Source organism: Equus caballus, chromosome 2 (assembly GCF_041296265.1).
Source record: "Equus caballus isolate H_3958 breed thoroughbred chromosome 2, TB-T2T, whole genome shotgun sequence".
Taxonomy (NCBI): Eukaryota; Metazoa; Chordata; class Mammalia; order Perissodactyla; family Equidae; genus Equus; species Equus caballus.
Genome location: NC_091685.1, coordinates 2,704,470 through 2,716,907, shown reverse-complemented (window position 1 = coordinate 2,716,907; position 12,438 = coordinate 2,704,470). Strand labels below are relative to the sequence as shown.

The window sequence follows — 12,438 nt, the reverse complement described above, 5'->3', positions numbered from 1 at the left end:
CCTTCTCCTGAGGAGTATGTGAGGAGGATGGCCAAAGAATTCAGAATGCACACACTCTGAGAGTGGAATTCAATGCGAGGCTGGGACACATCCCTGCTGCTTCTGGTGATCCTTGGAGTCACTGTAAGAAGTAGTTTCTATGGAAACTGACCCCATCTCCCCCGGCTTGGTGATCCTTGTTAAATTCCCTTCTCTGACCAAAATAGGAAGGCAGAGCTGGGGACCACGCGCTACATTCTCATCTATCCTCCCCAGCCATTTTGCATTTGGGATTCCAGATACACCAAATTTATAGATAGAATTTATCTGTTAAACAGACTACTACAGATATATAAGAAAATGGAATAAACACTGTTTATGAAGTTTTATCTTTTTTATTAGGCTCAGAGTTCTTAATGAATGAAAATGAAATTCAGATGATGCTATTTTCTCCTTTGCTTGTATCTTTAAGTTCAGTTACTGTAATATAATAGATTAACTTAAAAGGGGGTTGGCAGAGAAACCTTCTTGGAAATGTGTCGGAATCAACCAGAAAAGCTTTTGCTTTTTCCTAAAGAGAAATTCCATTTATGTAAAAAAAGAACGTAAACTGGGCTTGCAGGTCTGTAATCAGTTTTCAAATTACAGAAGATGTTGCCCATTGTTGCAAAATGGGGCTCTGACAAGAAGTCAATCAGGTGTATTTGCTGCATCGATTAGCACTTGAGTAGTGGAGGGAGGGTGAGCATTTACCAGAGGCCAGCTCTCCAGAGACTAGATAAGCTCCTATACTCAGAAGATCCACTCCACTCAGACATTCTGCTCTGTTTACTCTCCCAAAGCAAGCAGAAGACTCACTGAAGTCCTCCAGGTTTCAGAAGAGGCTGAGAACTCTGGTGTTGGGAGTGAGTCTAAAAGCAGATTGAGCCGAGTCAAAGCGGCAACAGTGGTCGTGACAGTGGCTTCAGGGTCCAGACCATCTGGGTCCCATTTCAGACTCTGCCACATACTGACCACCATACTGCTTAACTTTTTAAGCTGTGATGTTTTTTTTCATCTATAGAGTGGAGATAATAAAAGTATCTATATGATGGGTTATTAGAGAATTAAATATGAAAAATGCATGAAAAGTGCTTAGCACAGTGTCTAACAAAGGAACAATGCAAAATGAATGGTCAACATCCTCCTCAGCACACCCTAGTGCCAGCATCAGCCCCGCCTCATTCTGCAGCTCACTGTCATCCCGCCAGCTTGCAGAAGATGCCAACAGGAACTAACACAGGAGATTGCTGCCTCTACCGCAGTACACAGATGCCAATAGTCAGTGTAGACATACGGCTCAGAGAGCAGGCTTCAGAGCAGACAGCAGGGTGCAGTCCCAGCTCAGCTACACACCAGCTCTGCATCCTCGGCAGGTTACCGCCTCTGGTTTCTCATGGGTTAAGTCACACCTAATTTTAAAGTGTTTTGGGGATAATCAAATGCTTAGCCTGCGGTTGGCACAGAGTAGGACTCAGTAGGAGGTGGGCATTTTCATCCCAGGGCAGAGTGAGACACACTCTAGAACAGCCCGGTCTGACAGAACTTTCGATGATGAAGAAGTTCTATACGTGCACTGTGCAATACCGTAGTGCACAGGAAACACTCCTCCTGTGTGTTCCTCCTTTACTCTCACATTACTAACACACTCACAACATTCTGACTCCAGATATATGGGGGTTTGCCCCCACACCAAGTAATTCTCTGTGACACCAGCTGGGAGTCCTACAATCTAACTTGATTCTGACTCTCTCTACCTAGAGATAGCGTCAGATCCCACTGGTTAAGGGCTCAGTCTCAAAAGAATGCCCCCCAACTTCAGATGCCAATTGCAAGTCCAGGTCACTCCCTGTGCTTTCGACAGACTGGCTATAAATCAGAGGTTCCTACGATCCCCTCCTCAGATTCAATTAATTTGCTAGAGCAGCTCACAGAACTCAAGAAAATGGTTTACTTACTAGATTGCTGGTCTATTATAAAGGGACATAACTCAGGAAGAGCAGATGGAAGAGATACATAGGGCAAGGTGTGTGGGAAGGAGCGCAAGCTCCCACGTCCTCTCTGAGCGAGCCATTCTCCCTGAACCCCCACAGGTTCACTGACCTGGAAGCTCTCCGAACCCCAGACTTTGGTGTTTTTACGCAGGCTTCATCACATAGGCATGATCAATCATTAACTCAATCTCCAGCCCCTCTCCCATTCTCAGGAGATGGGGCAGGGTTGAAAGTTCCAAGCTTCTAATCATGGCTTGCTCTTTTTGGTGACCAGCGCCCATTCTGACGCTATCCAGGAATTGCCTCATTAGCACACAAGACAACCCAGGAGATTCCAAGGAGATCAGTGTCAGGAACCAGAGTCAGAGACCAAATAGAACAAAAGACGCTCTTAGTGTTCCTATCACTTAGGAAATTACAAGGGTTTTAGGAGCTCTGTGCTTAGAACTGGGGGCAGAGACCAATACATATATATTTTCTCTTATTTCATAGGTACCCACTAGCCCATATGTGCCTTTGAGCACTTGAAATGTGCCTGGTGTGACGGAGGAATTAAGTTCTTAAATTTTACTAAATTTTAATAAACCGAAATCTAAATATCCCCACGTGGCTAGAGGCTGCTATATGAATAGAACAGCACAGTTCTGGAAGGATGACCTGAAGCTTCCTGGGTCTTCAGGAAGGAAAGGGAGGGTGTTCAGTTGGGCTAGGAGGTCTCTCTGAGTTGGTCTCTTACAGGTGAACCGTCTGGCATGGCGAAGGCCTGGCCTTGCTTTGGGTGGTAAGGGAACGGGTCATTTCTCAAATGGACAGGGGTTTGTGAGGAAGGGATCTGAAGCTGGGCTGGGTTGGAGCCTCCCTTCAAAGAGCCTGATACCAAGCTAATGAGGGAACCTCCTGAAGCCACAAGCAACGTTGTGTAGCAGGAAAAAGACGACATGACAACAGTAGTTCCTGCCTCCACAGCTCAGCTGTTACAGGGGGATTCTACTCCACCTCCCCTCACTCATCCATGATCCAAGGTATCATGAACATGTCTATGACGTGTGTCCCCACTGCTTCCACAGCTAGCAGACTGTGTTCAGGAGCTGTTTAGGGCCACGGTTCTCATCTCGGAGTGCTGGGCACTTGTACACAGATTAGCTCAGAAGGCAGGCTGGAACCCTCACCAGGTCCTTTAGTCATATTGAATACATGAACGACATGCTCTTTTAGAAGCTTTTCCAATGATTGCCCTCATTTTACAAGAGGCCCAACAGACGCCAGCAGTAGCAAAGGGAACAACTCAGTGTCTCGTCCACTCATACAAGGTTAAAGGGAGCCCAAGGATAAAAAAAAATGGTTCTTGGGGCCAATATTCTCTTTCAGAGACCAAGCTGATGGTTACAAAATGGGGTAAAAAAGGAGAAGATTATAGCCCAGAGGCTTTAATACCAGACTTACGATGATTCTACTAGGATACCTGCCATCTTTGAAATATACAGCAGGAAGAAGAAGTAATTAGGTGGCTTTTTACAGCTCTCTATAACTGCTATGAATTAATAGGAGCACCATGGAGAGAAGTCTTTTTACGTCCTGGCATATATCTTTCGGTACGAAGCAGAACTAGCATTTATCCTCAATAGACGTCTTAGTTACTTCATGCCAGCACTGTGCAAACATCGTCCGGCAGACAGCAAAATGAGAGGCAAAGACAGTCCCAGCTCTTCTAATTCATACCTACAGAGAAAAGGCCCAATGATTCTCGCTGTGACTTCTGTTTCCTCCCTATTCTCGCTCCAACTAATATATGAAAAAAGTGAGAAGAGTCATTTGGCTAAGAAAGCTGGAAATCTTCTGGAAGTGAAAAGTAAGGGTTTCTCCATGGGAAAATTTACTGCATTTACAAAGTCGCCCTTTGGACTTGCAAAGACAAAGAGGAGACACTCTGTGGGCTGGCCACCCTATAATAAACTGCAGTGCTTTAGAGTTCAATTGTTAAAGAGATACTTTCATTTACATCATATTGGAGCCTAACAACCACTCTGAAACAGATGTAGAGTATTAAGATTATTTTGCCCATTTTACAGATGAAGAAAATGAGGCTCAAAGAGGTTAAGTGCCCAAGAGCACAGAGCTGGGAACCTGTAGAAGGGCACCATGCACGTCTGTCTCGGTTCTTAAATGCCACTCTTGTTCCACTTTTGCTGCAATCAGCATTTCGCAGGGCATTTTGCAGTTTTCGTGGCATTTCTGACATGCATAGTATGATTCAAATCTTTAATGCAGCGCAGTATATATCATTATTTACAAATGAAGAAATTGAGTTTCACAGCATTTGCATAACCTGCCAAGATAATACAGCTCACAGGGGAACTAGGACTGAACTCGTATTTTTCCCCCGATCCTTTATTGGGTCTAAGCACTGGTTCCGCTCCTAAGCTGTTTTATTTGGGTCCTGACACTGAAAATCCTTCTCAAATGTTGAAGTCCTTCCCTTCCAGCCTGAGTTATATAAGAGTCTTATAAAGATGGTGGAATTTTCAAGGTGGAGTGGCAAAAGGAGCATGACAGGCCAGTCCCAACATGGCCGGGGTGCATCACTCTGTGACCCACAGCTCTGCTGGCTTGGCGCATCTGCGGTCAGAGCTGAGAATACAGACTGGCACAACCGGGAAACTGTAGCCCAGTGACTTTCAAAGACACACAGCCAGTCACAGGAAAAGTTGGCATTTATTTTTTGATACAAAGCATATAGGAAAAGGCATATAGGGTGGCCTATATACTAGATTTGACTCTTTCTCTGTACCTTTTCTAGCTCACAGGACCAGTCTAATTGCAAAACAACTGGAGAAGAAAAATATATGGCCATGGCTGGGGTCAACATGGTCACTCATCATTCAAACAGACTCTCTAGTAAGAACACAGAGCTGCTATAGCAACAGCCAGCAGATTGTCATGGGGGAGAAAGGAAGTGTAGATCATTCTGCAAAAAAGACTGGCAGTCTGAAGGGGTGACATTAATTCACATTTGGACAAGACACAACATGTTCTGAGGTGCCAGCAGGTCTGAGGTGCAGATGAAAGATTCTACGGAGGAAGGTTGCTGCCTCACCTTCCTCGGCTTTGGGCAGGCTGGGAGACTAACAGGGATGCAGCGAAGACAAAGCTCCTGGCTTTCATGTTCAAAAGTCAGAACTGGGACCAATGTGTGACGTTAACAAGGAGCACAGGCAGCAGACAGGCAGCTAGTGTAGGAGGAATTTCGACTTAATTAAAAAGACTCTTCTATCAGTGACCTTGGGCAAGTGTCTTAATCTCTCTACGACCAGGTTCCTCACGTGTGAAGTGAAAACGATAACGTCAGCTCATATTTTTGAGCACTTACTGTGTGCCAGGCACTGTTCTGGCACTTTGCATATATTCCCTCATTTAATCCTCTCGACAACCCTGTGATGATCATGAGGAGTGACGGTCGTTGCCGTTATTTCCATTTCCAGATGAATAATCTGGGTTACAGAGACGTTAAACATGCTGGAAACCACACAGCTGGTAATACCTCCCATGTAGGATTGTTTTGAGGATAAAAAGCTAGTATACATAGGTAGCTATCACGCAATAGAAGCTCAGTTAGTGATAATGTCAGCTACTATTGTTATTTATGGTATTAAAACGGCCAGTTACAATTCACGCACAAGGACGGAGGACTGAGCCCCTCAATTCTTGGGATATTTTAAACAGGCTGGACGGCTGCTGGTGGCCCATCTGTCTTAACTGAATCTACATCTTTTGCAGCCACTTGATTCTCTGAAACTGCTTATACACAGGGGCAGCCTACTCCCAGACTTCTTGCAGCACCAACACGTGCTTAATCCAAACACTGCAGGATTTATGGCATGCCTTTATTTGAGTTGATTCCAGTGTGTCAGCAGATATGAATTGTAACATAAAATAATTACACTTGAAAGTGAAATGCAGGCCTAAGGATTCTGGTTGGCAATTTTTTTTAAATGCCAGCAATTTCTGAAAGACTGGATTTATTTAGCTCCTTGCCCTCCTCCTCTGGAGCACTTAGAGACCTCAGCAACTAGGAATGCCATGCCAGCTACCTTTATTACAGACTACTTTATCAATTACCCTGACAGTTATTCATCCCGTACATGAATGTACTTTATAGTTGTCACACGTGCTCTATAGACAAGGTAATAAAACGGACAACGCATCTTTCTTATCGGTAAATCCTAATGGGCAGTATGAGCCAGCAACTCTCGAATGGGAGCCTCTTAGAAGTGCGACAGAACTGAAGTTGCTTGAATTTATACGTAAACAAATTACTGGAGTCTTTAACGCAGCACGAGAAGGGGGTTCCCGCAAGGAAGATGAGCAATTAGGGCAGGAAGAGGCCTATGAAATCCTCCTGTCCCTCCCCAGCCATATGGGCTGCTCCCTACAGCAACCCCCTTCCAGGATAAATCACCTAAGAGACTCCGATTCCTCTCAGGCCTTGGGAAAGCACGGACTGCCCGATCAACCTCCCCATTCCAATTCTTTTGGTTATACCGCAAGAGACTGGAAAAAACAGAAAGCAAATGAAAAGTGACTGTATCCCAGGGAAAGTCTTCTATCAGCTTCCTTTTTCCCCCTCCCTTTCCCACTCTTCTTTCAGTCTTCTAAAAGCATCTTTAATTTAAGACATGGCATTTCAGGTTCATTTATCTGCATCTACCTTCTCTGGTTCCGTCTAATCGTGTCTAGAAGGTGATGGCAAATAAAGGCTGACACGATGAGAAGACTATTTCTGGATTGGGGTTGACAACATCTGGGCTTCATGCCTGATGTGGGCAGTTATCCCTGTGTGATCTCAGGAAGTCCCACTCCTCTCGGAGTCTGCAGAATCAGGATACATTAGCTGACATAGAATAATACAGGCTTCTATAGTCATTTGTTTTTCCAACTTCCTCTTTCACGGGAGCACGTACTACCAGCCCGGCGTGTGCTTAGCACTGAGAATCACCGTTGAGAACCCATGGTCCCTGCTCTCAAGGGAGCTGAAGGTACAGGAAGGTAAACTGCCATTACATACCCAACCATAACACACTGTTTCATTGTGATAAAATGTACATAACATAAAATTTACCATTTTAACTTTCATAAGCGACAGTATGTTCACATTGCTATGCAACTATCACCACCATGCATCTTCACAAGGTTTTCATCCTTCCAACCGAAACTCTGTCCCTATTGAACATACACTCCCCACTCTCTCCCCCTACCCAGCCCCTGAGAACCACCCTTCCACTTTCTGTTCCTGAATCTGACAACTCTAGGAATCTCATTTAAGTGATGTCATAAAATATTTGTCCTTTTGTACCTGACTTATTTTACTTAGCATAATGTCTTCAAGGCTTATCCACATAGTAGCACGTGTCGGAATTTCCTTCCTTTTCAAGGCTGAATAGTATTTCACCACACGTAGATAGTACTTTTTGTTTATCCATTCATCTGTCAATGGACACTTGGGTTGCTTCTACCTTTCATAAAACACATTTTAATAAATATTATAACAGAAGCGGCTGCCATATGAAAGTATAGACAAGGGATACCTAACTCATGTTGGTAAATTAGGAAAGAATTCCTGTGGAAAAGGCACCTAAGCAGAGTGGCCTGTAGGATAAACTGGAGTCAGACAGACAAAGGAAGGGGCAAAGAGAGAGTGGGTAGGGGGAGGCAGGGGAAGAAAGTTCTAGGCAGAAAAACAAAACAAAAATACACCATGTGCAAACGCCAAGGAAGGCTGGCCCAGTTACAACTGACAGAGGCTCCCTCTGGTGGGGGGGGGGGGGGGGGGTGCAGTGTCACTGGAGATATGGCCAAGAGGACTTTCACTCCCTTCCTGAGATGATCAGTTCTGTGCTTGCATTCTCTGCACAGCATCTCTGCATTATGTCTCTACTTCACCAACATTCCCTCTATGGATCAACTACACGTCATTGCTCATTTCACTAAGGTCATACTCTTTGCTTTCCTTTCAGGTCATCAGTACAGAAGCACACACACAACTTGAAGTGAGGGAGCACAGGGGATCTGCTTCTCACACTGTCATGTAATCGGCTGTTTGCTCTACTGCTAGATCACGGGCCCTGCAGAGCAAGCGGGTTCCCTGCTTCGTCTTCATTTCCCATGCCTGGTACACAGCGCATGCTCAGAAAATGTCTGACAGAAGAATTTAATTTTTACAGATGAGAGTATCAGGAAAAGGAAAACCAACGACTTCTCCAAGGTGCAATGGGAGCTCTGGTTTTTAAGGATGGGATTTTATACCCTATGGAATAGTTATCCTTAACTCTCCCAATGATATTCACATAGTTTCGTAAAAACAAATAAAAGCAAAGGCAGATTTGTACAGAAAGTATTCTGAGGCTACAAGAAATGGCCTCAAGAGGTTTAAGGCGCATTCAGTTCTCTAGAAGACCTTACCCGAGTGGCAGGAATATAGGCACTGAAGGCAGAAAATCAAACTGATGAGCACCGTGGGGGTACCGGAGCATCCTGAAGGAGCCGACAGTAAAACCTCATTATTTCAGATCCCACCGATTCTGAGTTTGCACAGAAGCTAGGCTGCATTCCTTTACTCAATAAACCTGCTTTCCACAAATTATGCAAAGTTATTAAAATGAAGAACATCAAAGGAGGAGTTAATTCATTCATAAATATTTGCTGAATGCCAAATTTATTCTTCTCTTATGACAAAAATAATGTACATGATCAAGGAGAACTCATTTGTAAAGAACTTCAATATGCCTTCTCTCTCCAGGAATTACTGCAAAGGACCCCCAAAGGAGGACAGCCACGGGTGTCCATCTCAGAGAGGAAACAGGCTCAGGTCGTAAAATGACTTGCCCAGGATTGTACAGCTTTATGTGAGGGAATAAATATACAAATAAATTCTATTTTGCCTGAAATTCAAGGATCAGAAATATTAAATTATAATAGTAAAGACTATGGAGTTTTGTCTTCTTGGTGACATTTATGCACATATCGAGAATCAATAATATTGCCCTAAACAAAGGCTAGAGAAAATGCATGACCAAGGGCAAAATGGTGGTCCAGACAGCTAACACCTTGAGAACTGATGAGCCAAGCTCTATGAGAAATCCAATTTTAGCCAATTCTCATGCCTTTCGGCATCATTCAGATCTGTAGGTAAAGCCAAAGGACCATTAGTGTCATCACTATAAGATGCAGACTCTGCAATGACATTGCTCTCCTATACTGACCATTGTGAACAGATAATGAGATTAAGACAGAGGCATTAACTTAAGTTTAATACCAAAAAGTTTAAAATTTTATTCTTTTCAAGAAATGCTAATACTCCATGCTGACAAATATGTAGTGAAACAGACAGTATTTGTACATCTGGCAGTGCAACTTTCTCAAACATAATTTGACCAAGAAAAAAAGATCAATGGTCTTAAAAACATACATACATGTTAATCCAGTAATTCTGGAATTTAACTAAAGGAAATAATCACATATGTGTATAAAAGACGTTCCCAAAGATGCAGATACTAACAATGTGGTGTTTATTAAATCACCTTTCACTCATATTCTAGAATGCTTTACAGTGATTGAAAATGATATTATATAAAAATACGTAATGGAAGAAAAGATGTAGATAAGTAAAAAAAGTAGATTACAAAACAGCATGTACAGTCTAATTTCAATTTTGAAAAAAAACTCTATTAGTATAAAGAAGATTGATGGCACATACAACCGAAGTATTGACTGGGTTTATGTCTACGTGGTGGCATTTCAGATAGTATTTATTTTCTTCTTTACAACTTTTCTATATTTTGTAAACTTTCTACAATAAATATATGCTATATTTATAAAGGGAAAACATTAAATATCAATAAGGATTAGGCTCCATCAATTATCACTCTGTGACTTTGGGCCTGAAATCAACCTCTCTGAGCTCCAGGTCTATCACCAGTAAAACTGCAAGCGTAATACATGTCTTGTAAGATTAATGTGAAGATTAATTGAAAGGAAAAAATGCTGAAAGTACTTTCAAAGCTACAAAGAGATTCTCAAACATAGGAGATCCTTTTTATCATTGTATCAGATGAAGAAGTTTTTGTTAAGTGTTAGGGTAGTTGTACTATAGGCAACAGATGAGCAGACAAAAAACACAGGCACAGACTTTGACAGCACAGAAATAAACATGAATGAGTGTGCACGTCTGTCCACGTGGGTGAGCACGCCATACTGCACAGTCATGAGCTGGTGCCTCTCCATGTCTCAGAGCCTCAGACATTTTCCTCAGACCCATTTATCCAGAAGATAAAGTATCCTCTCCTTAAAAGTGAGGTTATGACTGTCTCGAGTTTAGACAATTGCCAGTACCATCGTTATTTTCAAAATTTCAAATACATAATTTCAAAATAGCCTGCAGATCTCTTAGATATCATGAAAAATTCAGTCCTCAGTCTCCGGAGGTACAGGCATTTCGTATTTAAACAGTGAGGCCGTGCTTCCTGGTAATTTCTTGCAGGTTTGAAATCTCCTGATTTTCTATATAGTTTAAGAAGTCAAATCCATTCTGGCAGACAGATCCCTTAGCTCTGTGACTGAGGCAGCTGGGGTGATCCCAAGCGGAATACGTGGCTGAAGCCAGCGTCCAGGATCTGCGCACAGCTGCGACAGCGGCACGCTGCAGCTGGTGTGGGGCTCATCAGCCCATGAGGCCCCAGGCTTGAGTCAGAAGTATGAAGCCACTGATCTTTGTCCTCAGCACCCAGAGCATCTCTATTCTCCTCGCACCTCCCACGTCTGTGGCTTCGTGCAGCAGAGTGGGGTTGGTAATACCTATAGTCCACAGTGTGATTGTGGGGACTGAAGGAGATTATGTGGGCTCCACTCCGCACAGCAGACACAGCACTCCCAGGTCACCCTCAGCACCTCACCAGCTCTTCTAGGCTGAGCTTTTCTCTCTTGTCCCTTGGATCAAAACACGTTTGCACACGCTCCAGGACCCCGGCTACCCAGGCATCAAAATTCTGAGGTGTAGACCCCACAGGTCCCTGAGGGGACTCCGACACTTGGGGAAGCCTCCCACCTGTGGCAGGGCACGGCATCGGTAGAAGGTGGCAAGAATTTTTGTCCTTCAGGAACTTATATCGTAATGTTAGTATAGGGCTCGAACACATAGTATGATCTCAATAAATGCTACTTCCTTTCCTTCTCCTCAGTTAGATCCTACCTTCCTTTCAATTTGCATAATATGTTATACTTCTTTTATAGCAGGTTATACTTTAAATTTTAGACATAGAAGGTACTTGATAATGTCTTTGGAAATATATATGGCAATAGAGAAATAAGGGGCTATATCTACATGCATATGAGAGCAGGAGAAAAGGGCTGAGGGGGAAGATAAAGGCAAGTTAGATGGATGGAGAGAGAGAGAAATCGGGGAAAACGAGTTACCTATGCAGTGCGGTCATTAACAACACAAGAAGTTGATATTTAATACATTATATGCAAACTTTAATGCATTTTATACATCTTCTATTCATCTAGAAGTTACAGGAAGCCTGGGAAGGACAGATATGGCTGGAGCAAAATGGGTTGTATCATTGAAACCCACTGGCAGAGAGAGTGGAATGGCTGTTTTCCATTACAAGGAGACAACCGTGGCTGAAGTTTAGATGTCATTCACATAGCGAAAGGCTTTAGGTAGACACTGCTAGACAAGGAGGTGAATTAGAGGCTGTTAGACTTCTACAATGAGGAATTCAGCACAATTCCACAAATATCTACTGGGAGCTTACAACGTGCCAGGAGATGGGAGATACAAGAATAACCAAATCAAGGACTCCTCCCTCAAATTAGCCAGTCTAGCATTTTTGTTTGTTTCCTTGTTTAAAATTCTCCCCATCTTTCATATCTGCATATTTGCAAGTAATCAGGACATGCAAATGCTTTATCAGCTTAGCATGGTTATTCCTAGTCTACAGAAAAGTGGTGAAAGGTACAAGAAAGAACAGTGACTATGAGTGTAAGATATAAAAATGCAAGGGCATGAAATTCATCTCACTGTTAATGCTAGAATTAAAATATACATGTAATCAGTAGTGACAGAACAAACGCACAAATGTGGAAAAGTGTACCAGGAAATCATTGAAGTGTTTTATTCCAGGAAACATCTAACGGTCAATGTAAGACACTTCCACACCAATTTCCTAGGTTTAGCCAGTAAACTGGGATGGTATAAAATAACGTGGTGGGCAGGGCACTCTTTCTTAGCAGCGACGTCTTGGCAATTCACTATACCTCTCTGAACCTTAGTGTCATTTTGTATAAACAAGAGATAATACCTCTATTTTGCCAGATTGCTATAAAGACTGGCTAGTTAATTACCGCTCTCATACTCCAGAAGAGAACACTG

At 43.0% G+C, this 12,438-nt stretch overlaps 1 protein-coding gene across 34 annotated transcripts in view; it reads right to left on the bottom strand.

The window, feature by feature from the left end:
• Positions 1–12,438, bottom strand: part of DAB1 (DAB adaptor protein 1) — a 1,085,079-nt gene that overhangs the window by 101,288 nt on the left and 971,353 nt on the right.